The sequence below is a fragment of the Sapajus apella genome, unplaced genomic scaffold, assembly GCF_009761245.1.
Source record: "Sapajus apella isolate SASKATOON/1434 unplaced genomic scaffold, GSC_monkey_1.0 scaffold44, whole genome shotgun sequence".
Lineage (NCBI taxonomy): Eukaryota > Metazoa > Chordata > Mammalia > Primates > Cebidae > Sapajus > Sapajus apella.
In genome coordinates, this window is record NW_022436984.1 from 16,465,909 (window position 1) to 16,486,369 (window position 20,461).

The window sequence follows — 20,461 nt, forward strand, 5'->3', positions numbered from 1 at the left end:
GCCTGGGGTGGCCTGGTGAGAGCTTCTTGCACAGCGTTGGCCCTGCCTGGTCCCTTCAACACGTTTATCAGAAACTTGAGTGGACATGTGGCTGGTAGAATTTGCAGATCATCCAAGCTGAGAAGAGTGGGAAGTGCACTGAATAATAAAAATTGGGATCCAAGAAGGTTTGGTCAGTCTGGGTGAATAGGTCACATTTAGAGATGAGTCTGAAGGGGGTTCTGTGTAAGGATCTGCTTGTGGCACCCAAGAAATCCACAGCGTCAGTACAGGTTAATAAAAGACTGAAAGATTGTAGGTACTCAGATGAGTGCCAATCAACTGTGACATGAATCTGCACAAAACAGTGGTGTGATCTTCAGGCACATTAAGGGAAGTCTTGTTTCGTGTCAATTTCTTGTGGGTCCTCTGACCACTCACATTAACAGCCTTTGGGGCTTGTTAAAAATTCAGGCTTCTGTGCCCATCCTGGATTCTTTAACTGAACTCTATAGGGATGGAGCCCCAGAATATGCATTTATAGCAACCTCCCAGGTAATTTTTGAGAACATTTGCAGCTCTTCGTGTCATGCTGGGCCCTCTTGCCAGGATGATCCTCCCTCTTGGCAAAGTAAGTGGGTGCCTGCCCAATAAAGCTTCCCTCTCTGCTAGAAATTCAACTAGCGGAGCTTTGCTCCTTGGGTTCGGACCTTGCCCCTACAAATGGCCTTGTCAACGAAGATGTTAGAGGATGAAGACAGCTGGCCAATGGCCAAATTGTGGCTGGGGCCCCTGGGTGGAGACGCAGGCTAGACTTCCCAGACAAGAACAAGGCTTAATCATATTGCCCAAGGGCCATGATCTAGCTCAGCCTGAAGCCAGGCGAGGCTGAGAAATAAGCCATTTGTTCTTCATTGGTGTGGGAAGAGTGCCAGCTTTGGAGAAGCAGCCTGGACATTGGACTGTGACCCTGAACATTGCCTTCAACATCTGTGAGGCTCAGCCTCCTCCTCTGAGATGATGATGATGCATTCCTCACGCAGCTATTGTGAGCAGGTGGAATAATGTATGTAAAGCCCCACGGGGCTTTGGCATACAGTAGACGCTCAATGTTGCTTGTTGAATGCATGAGTAGGTAAATGCATAGTGAAATGCACAGGTGGAAGAATGGACAGATGGATGGACAGATACCCTCTGTGGATTCCTCTTTCTTACTTGCAGACACTCAGCCTGTGTCTCAGAATTGATTATCCCTGCCGTCCTCCACCCCAGCCCCCAGCATAGCAACCTGACATATCACAGATGTCTTGCTTTGGGGCCCAAGTTGTGTCTCCTAGGAAAAGCTCCTCTCCTTTCCCCTTCCCTCTCCCCTTAGTGCCCTTTTCCAAGCCCCTATCCAACTCCAGGGTACTCCTCTTTGACATTAGGTCTCCAATTCAGAGCAGGGGCCTATCTCAAGGCACAGCCCTCACTGGTTCCCCCAGGCCCGCCTCCAGTTGCTACTGACTGCAGCTCCGTTCACCTTTCTGGCCAGCTTGCAGGAGCAGCCCCATCTTCAGACTGGCTAGGATTTGTGGAGGAAAATCAGCTGAGGAAGGCATAGATCCTACCCTCTTGGAACTTGGAGTCCAGGAGGAAAAGTAGGACACAGTTAAAAGGCGGTCACCACTGAGTGTGAGAAAGCATTCCTAGCTGGCAGAATTAGGGAAGACTGTGTGAAGAGGACGACATTTGGATCTTCAAGACCTGGTACATTTGGGCATGCAGAGCTGGGGAAGAGCATTCCAAGAAGGAACAGCCGAAGCAAAGGCAGAGAGGGCCAAGTGGAAGATGGTTGTGTCTGGCAGGAGCACAGGCGAGGGAGATAAACCAGGAGAGCCCAGATCCATTTGGGAAAGCCACTGTGCAAGGCCCTGAATCCAAACTGAGGCATTAACTTGACTCCTGAACATCAATCCAAGCAGAAGCAGGGGCTGTCATCTGCCTGTGGCCTCTATCCCTTTCCCCTAGGGACTCCAGTCACAGCCTCTCCCTGTACCTGCCACTGCTCTCCCAGCAGGCATCCCTGAGTGGCCTGGCTCCCAGGGAAAGGGTCATTCACTAGGCCTTCCTTGATTCACAGCAGCTCAGTGGACCATCTCTTCTGGGGCCATCTGCATTTACAAAGCAGCACAGACTGTCCATCACTGGTTCCAAGGAATGAATGGAGGAAGTTCAGGTGTTACACAGGCTGTTGGACATGTAAGGCCTGAACTTACACCCGAGGGTTGTCTGCTGATACCTGTGTGAGGGTGAGGAGCTATTCAGCCCCAGATACATGAAGCCAGTCCCTTGGTTGTAGGTCACCCTCTCTTCCCCAACTCCCTACAGCCTGCAAGTGGCAGGTCTGGCCTCTGCACTTTCCCCAGCTAATCCAAGCCACACAGAGAGCAGCCAGCCCTCCAGCGAGTCTTGTTTCACTGGAATGTTGGCATCAAACTTGAGATCGGAAATGAACTCATTATCTGATTATTTTTATTTATGAAAATATAACTTCTCTGGGAGAGGCCTTTCTAAGTGGATGAGTAATTCTCTCCCCTTCACACACACATGCTCAGACTCATATGTTCAGTCACACGCGTACTCAGAAACTCAGATATTAAGACCTCTCTTCAGATACACAAACACACAGGCAACCACATGTTCCTTTAGGTACACATGCACCACGTGGAGATGTATGCTCTGGATCTACTAACACCTTTGAGGACAGAGACCTTGGCTCTTTCATTTACTGTTGAATCCCCCATCGCACATAATAGGCAAGAGTAAATATTTGCAGAATGAATGAATGAATGGCTAAGTCATAGATGCACGCACACATACACACATGATTACACAGACACACACACTTCCATGCATACTCATATATCCAGGCTCTCTCCCTCTCTGGAACAAAGTCAGTGAATCCCTAATCCTGCAGCCTGAAGTCTTCACACCATGAACTGCTTCATGAACATAGCATCCAGGACCTTCCAGTGGAGATGCCGGTTGGCAGTTCCCAGTAGGCCAAAGCAGCATTCCCCCGACACACTAAGGCCTCGCCAGATGCTCACCACCGTCTCAGGCCTTGCCAGCCTGAGACCAAATGTGTTGGTCTGGCCAAGAAAGCCTGTGAGGGTTACTCAGGGCAGATTGTTTTCCAGGAATGTTCTCTGCGCGCTGCCCCCACTCACCCATGGCTGGCTCACTGGCAGGTCCTGGCATGGGGTCTTGGGTAATACCAGCCCCTAGGCTCTGTCTCTTTCTCCTCCAGCTCACAGCCATGACTCAGGCTATTCAAGGCCAGTAAATGTCTCCCTGGGAGGGAACTGGGCCAGAGCCATAGCTGGTGGCCAGGCAGGGGTGGAGACCCCAAGAAAGAACTGCCCGGAGACTGATCTCAGGGCAGAGCACTCAGTGGGTCCATAATGTTGAGCCGTGACTACCTCTGCATTCCTCTCCACAGAGAGGGCAGTCTTTATATGGTTGGAAGCGCTCTGGGTTAGAGAAGATGCACCTGAGGTGACCTCCCTGCTGGTCACATATGGGCCATGTGGCTTTGGACAGGTCATTAACCCGGAGCTTCAGTTTCCTCCAGCACCTTGGGCAATCGCATCCTTCCTGTTCAGCTGCCTCAGTCCCCATGCTCTCCTGACTTGAAGAAGAACCCGCAACTCCCTCTGTAGCATTTCAGGCCTCTTCAAGTGACTCTTTATGGCTTTTCGTTTGTTTGTTTGTCTGTTTTGAGACAGGGTCTCACTCTGTCACCCAGGCTTGAGTGCAGTGGTGTGAACATGGCTCACTGCAGCCTTGCCCTCCCAGGCTTAAGCAATCCTGTCACCTCAGCCTCCTGAGTAGCTGGAACTGTAGGTACAGGCCACCACACCCTGCTAACTTTTGAGTTTTTTGTAGAGATGGGGTTTCACTGTGTTGCCCAGGCTGGTCTTGAACTCTTGAGCTCAAGCAATCTGCCTGCCTTGGCCTCTCAAAGTGCTGGGATTATAGGTATGTGCCACCATGCCCAGTCTCCAGTGGCTCTATAAGGCATGAGTCCTCTAGGGTGGGTCTTTCCATTCCTCATAGACAATAGTATGAAAGAGTGCCTGACCTTCCCAAGAAGCTGCACCTGGAATGGGGAGGGCGCTGGGAGGTGGGGACAACTTCCATTAACTCTATTGTGTCCCAAAGCCTAGCCAGTAAGAAGGAAGGACTTGACCTCTTAAAACTCCAAGTCTGGCGGGGCATGGTAGCTCACACCTGTAATACCAGCACTTTGGGAAGCGGAGGCAGACAGATCCCCTGAGGTCAGGAGTTTGAGACTTGCCTGGCCAACATGGCAAAACCCCCGTCTCTACTAAAAGCACAAAAATTAGCTGGGCGTGGTGGCACATGCGTGTAGTCCCAGATGCTCTGGAGGCTGAGCCAGGAGAATGGCTTGAACCCAGGAGGCGGAGGTCGCAGTGAGCTGAGATTGCACCATTGCACTCTAGCCTGGGAGACACAGCAAGACTCCGTCTCAAAAAAAAAAAATTTAATTTAAAAATCCTCAGGTCTCCCAGGAATTCCACTCCTAGTTGTCCACCCAAGGGAAATGAATGCATGTGTCCATGACTAGGTATGCACACCAATGCTTTGTTCATAGCACCTCAAACTAGAACACACAAATATCCATCAACAGAGGGGCTAAACAAATCGTGGCATACTCATATAAATAGAATACTACACAGTGATTAGAACACAACAGCAAAAAGTATCTGCTACGCACAACTGCATGGGTGAATCTCCCCATGGTGCCTGGCCAGAGAGGGTGCCCATTCCTGGTGGGTGTCAGTTCTGGGAAGTCCCTAGATCTCCCAGGTACCATGGCCTGCCCGCTATGTGGGGCGCTGGCTGAGGGCTGGTGGGCAGTCCTTGGGCAATTGCATCAATCACATTATGTTGAGTAAAATAAGCCAGACATGAAGGGACTGTTAGATACCATTTGTATGAAGGTCAGGAACAGGTGAAATGAATCTAGGATGATAGAAGTCAGACTAGTGGTCACCCTCAGGGATGGTATTGATTGGCACAAGGGAATCAGCTTTGGAGCTGGAAATGTTTCAGATCTTGATCTGGTGGTTCCATGGGTCTAGACACACATGTGGCAATCCGTTGAGCTGTCCATTTATGCTCCATTAACACTATTGTATGTAAGTTACAATGGGGAGGAACCAAGTCACAAAGGATCTAATCCACACAGAAAGGCAGAAAGGAGGATATCTAAAGGGAGCTTGCAGGGTTTGGGCCAGGACGGCTAGGGAACAAGAATAGAGTGGAGCTAATAGTGGAAGAGAAGACTTAGAGCATTCTCCCCAGAGGGGCTGAGCACCCACCCAAGGAGGGCTGTGGGGAAAGACAGGGCAGGGACTGGACCTCCAACAGACCCCACACATGCCAGATCAGGTCAGGCTGCCCTTCAGTGGGTTTCCTACACAGCTGGTGCCTCGAGACTGGGACCCAAGGAGGAAGCAGCTCTCAGGTGCATACTGTCTGGCCCTCATTCCTTCTTCCCTGCCCACAGCTGTAGGACCAAGAAGAGGCTGAGCCCCAAGTCCCTTTTAGTTCCAGTTAATAGGCAAACTCAATCTGCCCGAATGTGCTTAAAAGTGTAAAGGAGAGGACCTTGCTTTATCCTCAACTAGACTCCTGGATAGAGTCTCTCATAAGAGAATATTCTAGAACCTGCAGGCTGGCTCACCACTCTGAGCCTCTTGATGATGGTCTGTGGACCCAAGAGTGCAAGAATGCATGTCAGGTGTGTGTCTGCCTGTGAGTATTGTTTCCCTGTAATGGGGTCTTCAGAGCTCTGGTCACATCCCCAGCCCCTCTTCACTCTGCTCTCTTGACTCTTTAGCACCCCTGCCCCTCCCTTCCTGGATACCCCTGGTCTTCCTGCTGCCCCTGACACTCCTGCCTTGACATTGGGGTCTGATGACCTTTTCCCAATGATGTGGAGAGACCAAGTCCCAATCCGTCTTGGACTTTTTTAAAGGAACACAGGGAAGGCAAAATGTAAGCATAAGCCTTGCTTTCAAGTGCCATGTCGGCAACTCAGAATTTCACCATGCTGTGGGTCTGGAGGGCTAACTGTGGGCAATTACTGGCATTCTGAGGGCCATGGAGCTAAGGGCATAGCACCCACCCCAACCCCTGAAGCTTCTGAGGGACAGAACTGCTAACTCCCAGCAGTCTGTGAGGGACCAGATGAGACCAGTGAGAAGCTGCCAAGCCACAAACAGCGCTGGCCACACCCACCACATCTGCCTCTCTGGAATAATGGAGGGCACTGGGGCTCCTTTCCCCAGGCCCAGCCTTGTCCCCCTCTCCTCCCCTGGGCAGCCTCTGCTCCAGCCAGGCCTGTTTCCTTACGTGCCCTCAAAAGCCATCCTCAGACCTCCCCCGTCGGCCCCCACTCAGCGGCAGATGCGTCTTGCACATTCACCGAGGTGAATGCCAGGTGAATCAGGCTTCCTTGAAGCAGGTGCACTCGCTCCACAGGTGAGGAAATCTTGGCTGAGAAATCCAGCAGCTTCCCTGAAGTCACACAGTTGACAATCAGTGAAGCCAGGATTCAAAAGACCCTGCTGATCAAACAAGATGCAACCAAGAAGCCAACCAAACCTGGCAGTGGGACTCCAGAGCCGGCCCCACCAACCCCTGATGGTCTGTCAATTCCTACCCTGAAGCCCAGCGTGTCCTTTGGCGGAGGCTAGGGAATATGGTGACCAAAGGCACCAGCCAAGGAGTCAGACTGCCTGGGTTCCCCTTCCAGCTCCTTCTCTCCCTGTGTGGATGCGTGAGTGCGTTACCCAGCCCTGTGTGCCACAGTTCCCTCCTCTGTATCACGTGAAGGCACATGGATGGGACTGGGTGGTATAGGCACTCCTGCCCACTCAGAGCTCCCATGTCCCACTGCCTAGTAAAGACCACCTTTGTCCTTGGCCCCATACTGGGTCCCGTCTGTCGAGGTGGAGCGCAGGCCTGTGGTACAATGCAAGGTGACTGCGTGTAGTCCCTGCACCACAGAGAGCCATGGGATGGGGGCTGAGTTAAAAACTCACAGACCCCTCATCAACACAGTGGCCAGCACATGTGCAGCCCTGTGCCAGGGACCATGGAGCTCACCAACCATGCTCCTCCAGCCCATCTGGAGCTTCCGCCCCCAATCCCAGCACCCGCTTCATCATAGCTATTGCATCCTTGAACGCGCCATAATACGTTTTCCTGGATCTCATCTGTGAATTTCCCCAGTTAGGCTGTGAGTACCCTAAAAGCAAAGACTCTAGTTTCCCCTTCCTCCATCTCTGATAAAGGCTGGTCCAGACATCGGGCCCTCAAAACACACTTGAAATGGATGGAATTGGGTTTGGGGGCTTACATACTAGAACTTTGGATGGCTCATTAAATATTCTTTCTTACTATAGGTGGAAAAAGGAACAATATGGGGGGTGGATGTGGACTTGGATGCAAATGTATGCAAACCACTGTGCAATGATATGCAGATGTGTGTCCTGGATCTGTGGGAGGGAGTGCCAGGACTTCAGAATCCTGGTTCCGGCGGGCTTTGCTCTCCGAGGGGCTCTGTGCCTGCAGGGGATCTTGCCATCTTTCGTGGCAATGCTGAGAGCTGGCTGCCGTGCAGCATTCTGGCGCCAGTGGAAACCATTTGGGGATCCATGTCATCTTCTGATCCTCTGTGAAGCTGCTCCCACCCACCAGGGCAGATGAGCCAACAGGAGGCTGTAAAGACAGAGGCCTGCCTGAGGAAAGGCTGGTGTGTAGCCAGAGCTGGAGGTTCCTGGGTTCCAGAGACACAGCTCTGGGGGACCATGGAGTGTGGGACCAGGGAGGAAAGACCACACTTGGTCTCATTTCCAGCTCTCTGCTGTGGCCACCAGTGGGAAGCCCATGGCTGCCTGCCACTCCCCATAGCCACTCCCAGCCCTAGGCTGTGCTGTCCACCAGCCCTCAGCCAGTGCCCCACATGGCAGACAGGCCATGGCACCTGGGAGATCGAGGGACTTCCCAGCACTGAGAGCCACCCTGTATGGAGCACCCTCTCTGGCCAGACACCATGACCAAACACTTTAACCTTTTTTTTTTTTTTTTTTTTTTTGAGATGGAGTCTCACTCTGTCACCCAGGCTGGATTATGGTGTCTCAATCTTGGCTCACTGCAATGGCCGCCTCCTAGGTTTAAGCTGCCTCCTGGGTTCAAGCTGGGATTACAGGTGCCCACCACCATGCCCAGCTGATTTTTGTATTTTTACTAGAGATGGGATTTCGCCATGTTGGCCAGGCTGGTTTTGAACTCCTGACCTCAGGTGATCCACCTGTCTCGGCCTCCCAAGGTGCTGGAATTACAGGTGTGAGCCACCGTGCCTGGCCTTAACCGTATTATATCATTTAATCCTTGACAGCCCCACCAGATAGGCAATAGTGTTATGATCCTTATTTTATGGATAAAGAAACAGAGGCCAAGGTCATCCAACCTGCAAATGGTAGAGCTGGATTCAAACTCAAAACTGTCAGACTCCAAAAGTGTCCCTCTTAACTGCCACTACCTGCCTCCCCTCCCACACCACAATGGCCACTGTGCACCCAGTTCCCATGAGGGACATCTGGGGAGGAGGACAAATCCAGGGTTGAGAGGGGGAAAGTTCCAGTGTAGCGGTTGGGGTTCTGCCCTCATGCAAGGTAAGGTAAACTGGCAGCCACCTAATTGAAACACACACAACCCCTCTACACCCCCCTGCCTCACCTAGAATGTCCCCCAGTCAGCTACTGCAGCACCTGGAGTCCAACCATTAGAACCTCATATGCTTTTTTTCAGAGAATGTTTTTTCTGTGGGACAAGCACTGCTTTCTTTTCCTTTTTTTTTTTTTTTTTTTTTTTTTGAGACAGAGTCTCTCTCTGTCACCAGGCTGGAGTACAGTGGCCCAATCTCGGCTCACTGCAATCTCCGCCTCCCGGTTTCAAATGATTCTACTGCCTCAGCCTCCCAAGTAGCTGGGACTACAGGTACGTGCCAGCACACCCAACTAGTTTTTGTATTTTTAGTAGAGATGGGGTTTCACCATGTTGGTCAGGCTTGTCTCGATCTCTTGACCTCATGATCCACCCACCTCGGCCTCCCAAAGTGCTGGGATTATAGGCGTGAGCCACCACACATGGCCACTGCTTTCTTTAGCCTCCTATTTTAAAAGACAAATCCCCTTGGAAGGCAGGAGAGGCTGAGTCAGCAGGGAGGTCTTAGAGAAATGGATACAAAGCCAGGAGGGCCCAGAAGGCAAATTCTGTGATCAAATTCATTGATGCTGTGGCCCTGGGATGATGATGACAGTGACGGTGATCCCAGACACCCTGCCCAGGGCACCTGCTACTCTTTCCCTCTGGTTGCACAGCACATTCCACACCCTGCAGACTCTCAATCAGTGGTATTCTAATTAGCAGAAGGGTAAGCTGAAGAGATATAGTGGAACTGCAATTTTCACTCCATTTCACAGTCCAGGAAACTGAGGCCCAGAGAGGCTGTGAGTAGCTCCAAGTTGACAGTGGGTCACAGCAGAACCAGATCAGTACTCAGGTCTCCAGAGTCAGGGGGAGGGTACAATGAGAGGCTGGTGAGTGGCATCCCGCCTGGCAACACAACCCTGGAGGCCCCATCTCCTTCAGAGAAGTCAAGGGGGCAAGGTCAGGAGGAAGGGGAGATAGGACAGGGGCAAAGAGGTGATGTGAGGGGAGCAGGCTGGGCCGTCAGTGCCTGGAAATCTTCAGGGGCTCTGCAAGGCAGCCCAAGGCCGGGGTTCCCACAGCGGCAGGTGGGCACCAAGCGGGCCAGGCCGGACAGGGCTGGCACCAACTCTAGCAGGGGTGGAGGTGCCAGCTCTCACCCGCCAGCCGGCCTGCCAGCTGGGGAAGCTTAATTAGAATTCCTCAGCCCTCCAACCCATTTCCTTCCTGGTGAACAGGACAGCTAATGGCCCCTGTCGCCTGCTGCCAGGGTGAGGTGGGTCGGGCTGGCAGCTTCATGCCGGGTTGGGGGTAGGTGTGACCTCTAACAACCCAGGAAGCGTGCCTCTCCTCTGCCTTGCGGGAGGGAGCAGCCCCCAGTGTGACCCGAAATTTCCCCAAGTTAAAGACCATCTGCCTGTCTATCCATCCCCCCAGGGCCCAGGGGGCTGGTGAGTGTGGACAGACAGACACGGTCTGTGGGAAGCTGCAGTGATTAATGAGTGATGAAAACCAGACTCCGTCAGGATGGGGGTGGGGACAGAGAAGCAGAGAGAGGCTGTCCATCCTATGCTTGGCTCAGCTCTCAGCCCACAGCTCAGGGGAGGAGGGTAGAGGCAGCTGAGGGTAGTACTGGGCCCTGGCCTCAAAGCCCCAGCCTGAGAATACGACGCCACTTCATGGACACCCCCCTCATCTCCCAGCACCTCCTTCAGCCTCTGCCCTGGAAAGGCTCCCCCAGAAGGAACTAGCTTTACCCCCAAATCCTAGGGACTTGCACTGGCCCTCAAATACCCTCTGTCCTAGAACACCCCAGAAGCCACAGGAAACAGCAGAGGAAACAGCCTCACCAGCCCTCCACCTTCTTGTCATGGGGCCAACTATTCTGGGGCCCAGACCCTGAAGCTCCTCTCGCCCCTCACCCCCACAAACACGTGGTCACGCCCACAGCCCCGGACTCTGCCCCCAGGACCTGCTCGGCCCAGGCTTCACCCTGGAAACTGTGAAAAGTTGAAGTCAAGCAGATTTTTCTCATGTGTCTAGGACAGCAAAAGCTACATCTAAGACGATTCCGCTCAAACCTCCAAACCTGCAAATGCACAGCCAGGAGAAACCCAAGCAGGAGAGAGGCTTGCACATCCACTGCCTTTGGCCCCCCACCCGACAGACACCTGGAGGGACCTTGGCAACATCCTCCGCCCCAGCCAGAAAATATTCCCATGCTGGCCCGTGTGCCCTGGGGACCTGGGATTCCGCCATTCAGCCCTGCCCTCCCTCCAGAGAACTGAACTCGAAGAGTCTTTAGGAGGCTTTCAGTGTGTCGCTCCTCCCAGAGCCTGGGATCTGGCCAGGGAGGGCCTGAAAGAAGGAAATGGGGTACGGATAGAGGAAGTGGCTTCGGGAAGGTGGAGCACCAAGGCAAACTTTGCTGACCGAGGACTCTTGCTGCTGGCTGACCAGGCCTGCCTGTCACGAGAATGTTTTCTGGTTGTGGAAAAAATATTTCCAAGGTAATTGTCTTGCTGTGGCCAGGCCCGTGGGTGAGGAAGGCAATAGGGAGTGCTTCCTTCTGGCCTGCCAGGTACTTTGTACGTATCTGTTGGCTCATTGTATCTAGAAACTCCTTCTGAAGAAACTGAGGCTTGGGGAGGTTGCCTGCCCCCATACACCCCTCAGGGGCTAAGTGACAGAGCTGAGATCCCGGGTCGGCTAGACACAAAGCCCTCCTACTTTCTGAAAGAAGCCCTACCCTGCTGGAGAGGGAGAACTGGACACCATCTGGGAAGAATTAAGGAGGTTTTTAGAAAAGGCCTCTCTCTGCAGGAATGAGAAAACCTTCATCAGGGCTTCTTAATCAATAAAGCAAGAACAAAACTCTCTCCCTGCAAACATTTCTGGACTCCCAGGAGATGCCTGACTGTGCCCAACAAATGATTAAGAAAGCGAGTCTAAAATTTTTAAAATCCCCACCCCGACAAGTCAGAGAATGCTATGTACTGGATGTGGGGGAGGGGAAGCCGAAGCGCATAGCTCCTTGGATCTCAGTTCCTGTCTCTTGCCTTAACAGAGCCCAGGCTTGTCATCTGAGAGTTAGGGGGAGGCTGAGGTCACTGCCCTTCTCTGGTTTCTGCCAAGAGCTCTGCTCTTCTCCAAGGAGGTGGCAGGGCTGGGATGGCTTTGCACCCTGCAGGCTGCGGCAGGATGGCATCTGCCGGGGCGCGTCTTAGAAAGGGGAGTGTGAGATGCAGGTCTCCCAGCTCTGGTGCTCCTGCCCAAGGCTGAGTGTCTGTGGTTCCTTTGTGGCTGTTCAAGTGAGAAAAGCATTCGTGATGGCAAAAATCAGCTAGACTCAGCCCTGAGCTCCAGCCGGGCACCTGCAACCTGAGCGTCTCACTTAGCCTGTCCCATCTGCAAAGGGGGAGTCATCAGATGCTTCCCAAAGACCTTCTCAGGGTAAAATGAGAAAGCGGAGTATATTCATTTTCTATTATTACAAAGTTAGCAGCTAAAACACTACCCATTTTTATTTCGCAGTTCTGGTCAGAAGTCCAGGTGGGCTCAGCTGCAGTCTCTGCTTAGGGTCTCACAAGGCTTAAAATCAAGGTGTGAGCTGGCTGGCTCCTAACTGAAGCTCTTTTCCAGAAGCCTTGGGAAAGCATCTGCTTGCAAGCTCATTCGGGTTGTGGTGGAATTCCACTCCTGCAGTTGCAGAACTGAGGTGGCTGTCAGCCAGGGATCCCTATCAGCTCCTTGAAGCTGCTCTCTCTCGGGTCCTGTCCACATGGTCCCCTCCTTCTTCAAGTCATCAAAGATGCATCAAGTCCTCCCTCACACTTCACATCTGTGACTTCCTCTCCTACCGGCAGCCAGAGAAAACCCTCTGCTTCTAAAGGGCTCGTGTGATTAGATTCGGCCCCCTACCAGCTAATCTTTCTTTTCTTGGACTCAGAGTCAACTGACTTCTATCCTGAATGTTGTCTTTGAAATCCTTTTGCCATATAATTTCACAGGATCGTGGGTTGATGTCTCATCATGTTCAGGAGTTCAGATAGAAATCTTGGGGGCCATATTTACAATTCTGCCTACATGGGAGGCAAAGTGCTTTGTCATGTTGAAAGTGCCAGACTTAGGCTTTCCTTCCCTCTGCCCCAGGAGTGCAAAGGGTGGCACTGGACTAGAGGTGGCTGCCTCCTCTTGAGCCTGCCTCTAGGCTTTTCATGACTTGGAGAGGGAGCCCTATCTCAGGACCCCGGGACTTAATCCTGTCCATTGCCTTCCCCTTCCAGATCTTCAGCCACTCCATACCCAGCAGGTTCCTTCCTGGGCTCTGCCCTTCCTTCAGACTCTCTGGGCCCCACCCCTTCCCGGGATCTATGATGGCCGTTTACACTCGCCTGCTCCCATCTCTGTCCACTGGAGCCTGACCCCTACTGGCCCCCACTGCCTTAATCTGTTCTCCCTCCCCTTATCCCAGTGGACACCTTCCAGGCCATCTCTGCCAGGCCTTCCTGTGACGGCAGCCACAGAGTCTGTTTTGTACCTGTGCTATTCCTAGCACCCGGCCCGGTGAGGAGCTTAGCAGACATGCTAGTGAGCATTCATCATGGTGTGTCTGGATCCATGTATCTATGTGGTCCCTGTGCTAAAGGGCTCCCTGCCTGCCCCAAACCTGAGCATACATCATCCACTCCCCCCTCAGCAAGTGACACTCGTGTCACTCTCTTCCTCAGCCTGAGGGCAGTGACAAAAGTGAGAGGCCACAGGAGTGGGTCCATCAGGATAAAAGGCCAGCACTGACCCTGTTCTGTCTCACGCCACGGCCCCCCACGCCCACACACACACACGCCCACAGCAGAGGCTCTGCGTTCTCTTTGGCCCAAGGCTGGGGAGGGCAAGAGCAACCACCCACCAGGCTTCTGCCCCTCACCATACCTGGGCTTCAGTTCAGCTGACCCCTCTAGGACTTACTTATGCTGGCCTCAATCTTTCCTCTTTTTTTTTTTTTTTTTTTTTTTTTGAGATGGAGTCTCACTCTATCTGAAATGCAGTGGCGAAATCTCAGCTCACTACAACCTCCGCCTCCAAGTTTCAAGCGATTCTCCTGCCTCAGCCTCCCAAGCAGCTAGGATTACAGGCACCCACCATCACACATGGCTAATTTTTGTATTTTTAGTAGAGACGGGGTTTCACCATGTTGGCCAATCTGGTCTTGAACTCCTGACCTCAGGTGATCCACCCTCCTCGGTCTCCCAAAGTGCTGGGATTACAGGCGTGAGCACCCGGCCAATCTTTTTTCATTCCGTCCCTGAATTTAGGCCTGTGTTCTCTTCCCCCAGAGACCCACCCACTTCCTCTTGGGAGTCCAGCCGAGGACAGTGTGGTTTGAATAACGTTCTAATCCCAGCCCCAGAGCTCTGAGAGAAAAAATGACTACAAACCCTGGAATGTGAAGCCTGCTGCTTCCTGCAAAGCATTTTGAATGAAACACGTAACCAACAGCTGCAGCACAGAAAATGGAAACTCTGAGGGACGTCATGGCTCCAGGTCCCAAATAGCAGGGTTGTGAGCAGGACACGCTCTTCATTTCAGCCCAGCCTGGACACCCTCAGCACCACCTGCTTTCCTTCCAGGAACCAGGCCCATCATGCCAAGGATGTGCCCCTGTTACTCACTTAATCCAAACATCCCCAGCCCCCAACATAGCCAGACAACCCCATGTATAAGGGTGAGACCCCCTTCCCACTCACCAGCCACCAAAGTCATCTAGGACCTCCCAGCCCAGCCACTCTGCCCTTTCAGGAGCAGGCTAATGCATTCCCCATGATCCCCATCCTGGAACTCAGCCCCAGGCCAGACTGGGCAGTGCCATCCAATTCGTGCAAAGAGGGAAGATATCATTGCTGAAGCTGCTCTAGGGCAGACTTGGGGTGAGGGGGCAGGTCAGAGAGCCCATGAGGAGCAAGAGGCCCCAGAGTTGGTGAATTCCTAAAGACCACTCCTGCATGAAGGGAAGACACGCGAACATTTTTTCAACATTTTTTCATTTTTTTAGAGGAGATATAACACACTCAGTAAAACATACTCTTCTTAATGGTGTGGCTTAATGAATTTTCATATACATACACACCTGGATGAAATACAGAACATTGCAAATACCCAGAAGTTCCCCTGGATCCCCTTCCCAGTCAATATTCATTCCCCTCAGAGATGAACATGATTTTGAACTTCTCTCATTATCTCATTATTCTGTTGCTTACAGTGAGTTACAAGCCTGGATGAGATTCAGCATGGGAGGGAGTTCTACAAGAGAATGACTATCTTCAAGGGCCATCTTTGGAGAGTAGCTACCACTCCCCAGGAAAGAAAATTATTTTCTTTTTTCATTTATTCAACAAACACTCACAGTCAGGCACATAGTTCCTTCTGAAGTACAGCATTTAAAGTAAACAATACTTTTGTGTGACTCACTGTGGTTCAAGATACCAGCCGCTGAGAGGCTCTGTAAAGGGCAAATAACATTCATTGAGAGTTTACTACATACCAGCCCCTGAGCTCAGTGCTTTACAAAATCTAAGTCATTTACTCCTTACTCATTTTCCCTCCTTTGAAGTAGGTATTACTGTTTGTCCTATTTTCTAGATCCCTTAGAAAAGAGGTTATCTATTGCTGAATAACAAACCACCCCCAAAGTTAGTGGTTTAAAACAATGAGAATGATTTATTATCATTCGTGGTCTCTTTGGATCAGCTGGGAAGTTCTGGCTTGGGGTTTCATGAAGTTGTAGTCAGACTGCCCGAGGATAGGGGCAGGTTCAAGGCTTCCTCACTCACAGGTCTGGCACCTGGACTGGGAGGACACACACACATGTGGAGGCTGTGAAAGCCAGAGTCTTTCAGCCATCTCTATATCCATGTGGCCTCTCCACATGAGCTCTCCAACACAACAGCCCCAAAATGCTAGACTTTTTTACATGGCCACTCAGCGATCCCCAGGCACACCTCCAGAGAGAGAAAGCAAGACAGAAGCTGCGTCACTCTTCCTAACCCATGCGTACTTGGAAGCCATGCAGTGTCATTTCTACCTCATTCTATTTGTTAAGGCAGTTAAAAGGCAGCCCAGGTACAGCAGGAGGGAGAAACCATTCCATTTCTTGACAGGAAATGTGTCAATGATCTGAGCCATACTTAAAACCACCATAGTCTATCCTCTGGACATAAGTTATTTACATTCCTTTCATATACAAAATATACTCATTCCTTTCCAAAGATCCCCCAATGTCTCATCTATTATGACATCAGATTTAGGCTAGAGAGGTCTAGGACCCCATTATCTAAACCATCCAGGTATGGAGGAAGTTCCTCAGCTGCAATTCCTCAGGCACGTTTCATAAGTACTATTCCTCTTTATCCAAAGATTTGTGAACTAAAGACACAAGTTATCTGCTACTGGGCCGGGCACAGTGGCTCACGTCTATAATCCCAGCACTTTGGGAGGCAAGGCAGATGGATCACCTGAGGTCAGGAGTTTAAGACCAGCCTGACCAACATGGTGAAACACTGTGCCTACCAAAAATACAAAAATTAGCTGGGTGTGGTGGTGGGCACCTGTAATCCCAGCTACTCCACAGGCTGAAGCAGGAAAATCACTTGAACTCAGGAGACAAAGGTTGCAGTGAGCCAAGATCACGCCATTGTACTCCAGCCTGAGCAACAAGAGTGAAACTCTGTGTCAGAAAAAAAAAGTTATCTGCTACTTATACACTGAACATCCAATGATGAGATAGGCATAGCATAGACCCTATAAACACTCTCATTCAAGAGAGGGGAAAGGAGGCACACAGCCATCACTTGTCCATAGCAATTCTAAAATCCATTCAGGCTCATATTGTATTGCCAATTCTTGATTAGGGCTCAGTCCTACTGCCTGGGAATGATTCTTTGTGGCTTTTGGCTCTGTTCTCTAGATTCTTGGCTCTGCCTTCTGAATCATCCTTTTCTGGAAAAAATGGCTGGTGACATGGTTTGGCTGTGTCCCCACCCAAATCTCATCTTGAATTCCCACGTGTTGTGGGAGGGACCTGGTGGGAAGTAATTGAACCATGGGGGCAAGTCTTTCCCATGCTGTTCTTGTGATAGTGAATAAGATTCATGAGATCTGATGGTTTTAAAATGAGGAGTTTCCCTGCACAAGCTCATCCTCTCTTTGCCTGCCACCATCCACATAATGTGTAACTTGCTCCTCCTTGCCTTCTGCCATGATTGTGAGGCTTCCCCAGCCACATGGAACTGTAAGTCCAATTAAACCTCTTTCTTTTGTAAATTGCCCATCTCAGGTATGTCTTTATCAGCAGTGTGAAAATGGACTCATACAGCTGGTGTTTCCAATCAAGTAGTTTAAGCTTGTTTCCTTCCCACAGAATTTTGGGGGTCCAAAAGCCTTTTTTCATTTCATACTATTCTGGCCCTTTTTGCCTCAGCTGGTGGTGCTTCTGACAAAATAATTCTATTAAAAACTGTGTGGGTTTCCCATGAATCCTATTGGGGCTCACTCTATTAGTCAAAATCTGTAGCCACACATTTCATCAAGAAAACATTCTCTACCTTTCCTCTTGTGGGGCTACTGTAAGACAGTTTACTTAAGATCCTTAGAAGCCCTGTTGTTTAATGAAGAGGATCTGTGAAGCACACTCTTTATTTTATGTTTAATATTTTACATTAATACAAAATGTTTCATGAATTCGCATGTCATCCTTGCACAGGGGCCATGCTAATCTTCTCTGTATTGTTCTGATTTTAGTATCTGTGCTGCTGAAGCGAGCACTGAGGCACACTCTTGAAATACTTAGAGGGCCTTTGTCTATTCAAAATATTTTATGAAGTCTTAGATATTTCTGAGATTTTAACAAAGGTTCTTACAGTCCCACTCTGGATTTTATCTTTGTCCTTAAGCCCTTTCATACTTCGAGAATTTTTTGCCATTTGGGAGGCTGAGAATGAGAACCAGATTTATTTTCAAACCCAGCAAGCCCTGGTTCTTTTATATGTTTTATAAATTTTGCTTGAAAGTTAAAGTTTCCTTTTAACTCATCTTTCTCTGTCTTCATGATATACAGCTAGCATTTTCAACAGTCCAACTAGCATTTCAATAATCCAACTAGCATTTTCAACAGTCTGCTTAAAAATTGTTTTAACCCAAACCATTAGGTCATTAGGCATATTTTCTTTTTCTTTTTTTGAGACAGAGTCTGGCTCTGTCACCCAGGCTGGAGGGCAATGGCACAGTCTCAGCTCACTGCAACCTCCACCCCCTGGGCTCAAGTGATTCTCCAGCCTCAGTCTGCCAAGAAGCTGGGATTATGGGCATGAGCCACCAAGCCCAGCTAATTTTTGTATTTTTATTAGAGATGGGATTTCACCATGTTGGCCAGTCTGGTCTCGAACTCCTGACCTCATGTGATCTGCCCACCTCGCCCTCCCAAAGTGCTGGGATTACAGGTGTGAGCCACCATGCCCAGCCTTCATTTGGCACATACATATTCTATTGTTCATATCACTTCAAGTGACAACGTTGCTTTCTTCTACTACCTAAGGGTTTGTCCCCTTTCCTTCTGCTTCCAATAACATTTTCTCACTTTCCTTTAAGGCCTTACCAGCAACTTCCTTGAGAACGATTGGGCTTCCACCAACAATACCCTCAAAGCCCTTACAATCTCTGCCCATCTCCCAGTCCTAAAGCCACATGACTTAGGGTCTGTTAAGGCAGCATTCCACTTCCAGGTTATAGAAAAGTCTGCATCAGCTATCTATTGCATGATAAGAAACCATCCTCAAACAGTGGTCTTAAGACAATAACAATCATTTATTTTGTTCATGAATTTGAGGGTTGACTGGGACTTATCTAGGCAGTTCTCAGGGTGTCTCATGAGTTTGCAGTCAATTGCTGGCTGGGGTTGAGGTCAGCTAGAATGCTGGGGTCTAGACTAGAAGATTCACACTTCTTGGGGCTGAATGGCGGGGGCTCCTCAGGAATCTCTCACTTTAAATGCAGTCCCTCTATAAGGCAGCCTCAGGGTAGCTGAGCTTCTTCCACAGCAGCTGAAGCCTCCCTACATGAGTGTCCCGAAAGGCATCATCAGAAGCTGCAGGGTCTTTTCTAACCCAGCCTTGGAAATTACACAGTGTCTCTTTGCCACATTCTGTGTGTCTAGGCACTCCCACATTTCCACCCAGGTTCAAAGGGAGGGGACGTAGGCTCCACTTCTATGAGAAGAGAGTCAAAGGATTGTGTACATGTTTGAAAACACACAAGGGTTTAGGTAATATATCCAAGGCCAATAGCTGGAAAGTGAGAGTTGAGGTTTGAACCCAGGCATTCCGATTCTAGACTCACATTGTTAACTGCTAGTCTACACTGCCTCCTGTAAGTTGTAGACACAAATGGTCCACATGATGCGGAAGTTGGGGAGATAGGGGTTCCCTGGCATCGGAAAGTTACTGTCTTGATTTTCTGTACTCAGCTTTCTTTCAGAAAGGTAGTAGGACTCATATCAGCTGCAAGGGCGTCTTCAGGGATAGAGTGGCTGCATGACTATAAAATGAATGAACAAATCAGAGCTGGAGCAGCCTCCTCTCAAGGAATTTTCTCTTCCTTGAGATCATTTTCTTCCCATGGCCATCAGTGCCTTGGGTGGTTTCCATGTCACTCTCATTGTGGCCTGCAGACACCTCCTTGTCATCTGCTCCTGTGATCTTGCTCTTACCTTCTCACTTGTTTTTCCACACAGGGGAGGAGGAGTAGCCTTTGACATTTCTTTCTTTTTTCTTTTTTTGAGACAAAGTCTCGCTCTGTCAGTCAGGCTGGAGTGCAGTGGTGCAATCTCAGCTCACTGCAACCTCTGCCTCCTGGGCTCAAGTGATTCTCCCACCTCAGCTTCCTGAGTAACTGGGACTATAGGCGTACACCACCATGCCCAGCTAATTTTTGTGTTTTAGTAGAAATGGAGTTTTACCATGTTGCCCAGGCTGGTCTCGAGCTCCTGAGCTTAGGCAATCCACCCGCCTTGGCCTCCCAAAGTGCTACGATTACAGGCGTGAGCCACCACGCCTGGCCCATCCTTTGCTATTTCAAGAATGTCTGTCAGCCTGTTTGGAGAAAGGCATCCTTTCAAGCCTGAAGATCATTCATCAGAAGATGAGGCTTCTGTGGACTTTCTCAGGCCAGAGAGTTTTCCTACATTTCCTTTAAGTCTTGACTTTAAAACAGGTTTGACTTTGAACATCTTTGTCATGAGCCTTAAAGTCCTGAATAGGACTTGCATGATAGACCATGTCCAGTGACTCTTGTCTGGAATAACCCTTCATATTCTGAATGATGCCTTGCTGCAGAAGACAGATCATTCTGAAAGCACATGGTGGACAGGCAAGGCCAGCATAAATGGATGTCATCTGTGCAATGTACAAAAGGGCTGGGCCAAGGAAGTGAGCTGAGGATGGCCTGAAACCCAGTCCTCACTCCACTGGCCAAACCTTCCACCCTGGCGAGGGGCTGTGCCTGCCTGGAGGAAAGGACAGCTTCTTCTTGCTTGTCCACCCAGAGGGAGGCATCTTTTTCTAACTCAATGAAGATACCATATGTATTAACAGCAGCACCAGGGGAAGGTAAGAAGATAAAAGTATAGTAGCCTACTCCACAG

At 50.3% G+C, this 20,461-nt stretch overlaps 1 long non-coding RNA gene and 1 other non-coding gene across 2 annotated transcripts; one reads left to right on the top strand and one right to left on the bottom strand.

Moving 5' to 3' along the window:
• The first annotated feature begins 814 nt into the window (after positions 1 to 814).
• Positions 815 to 11,748, top strand: LOC116524237. The gene is made up of 2 exons (XR_004257233.1): positions 815 to 1,027; positions 10,813 to 11,748. It is a non-coding gene; the product is annotated as an uncharacterized LOC116524237 (long non-coding RNA).
• A 5,734-nt stretch (positions 11,749 to 17,482) lies between these two features.
• Positions 17,483 to 17,589, bottom strand: LOC116524335. Its single transcript, XR_004257283.1, has one exon. It is a non-coding gene; the product is annotated as a U6 spliceosomal RNA (small nuclear RNA).
• Positions 17,590 to 20,461: the final 2,872 nt, after the last annotated feature.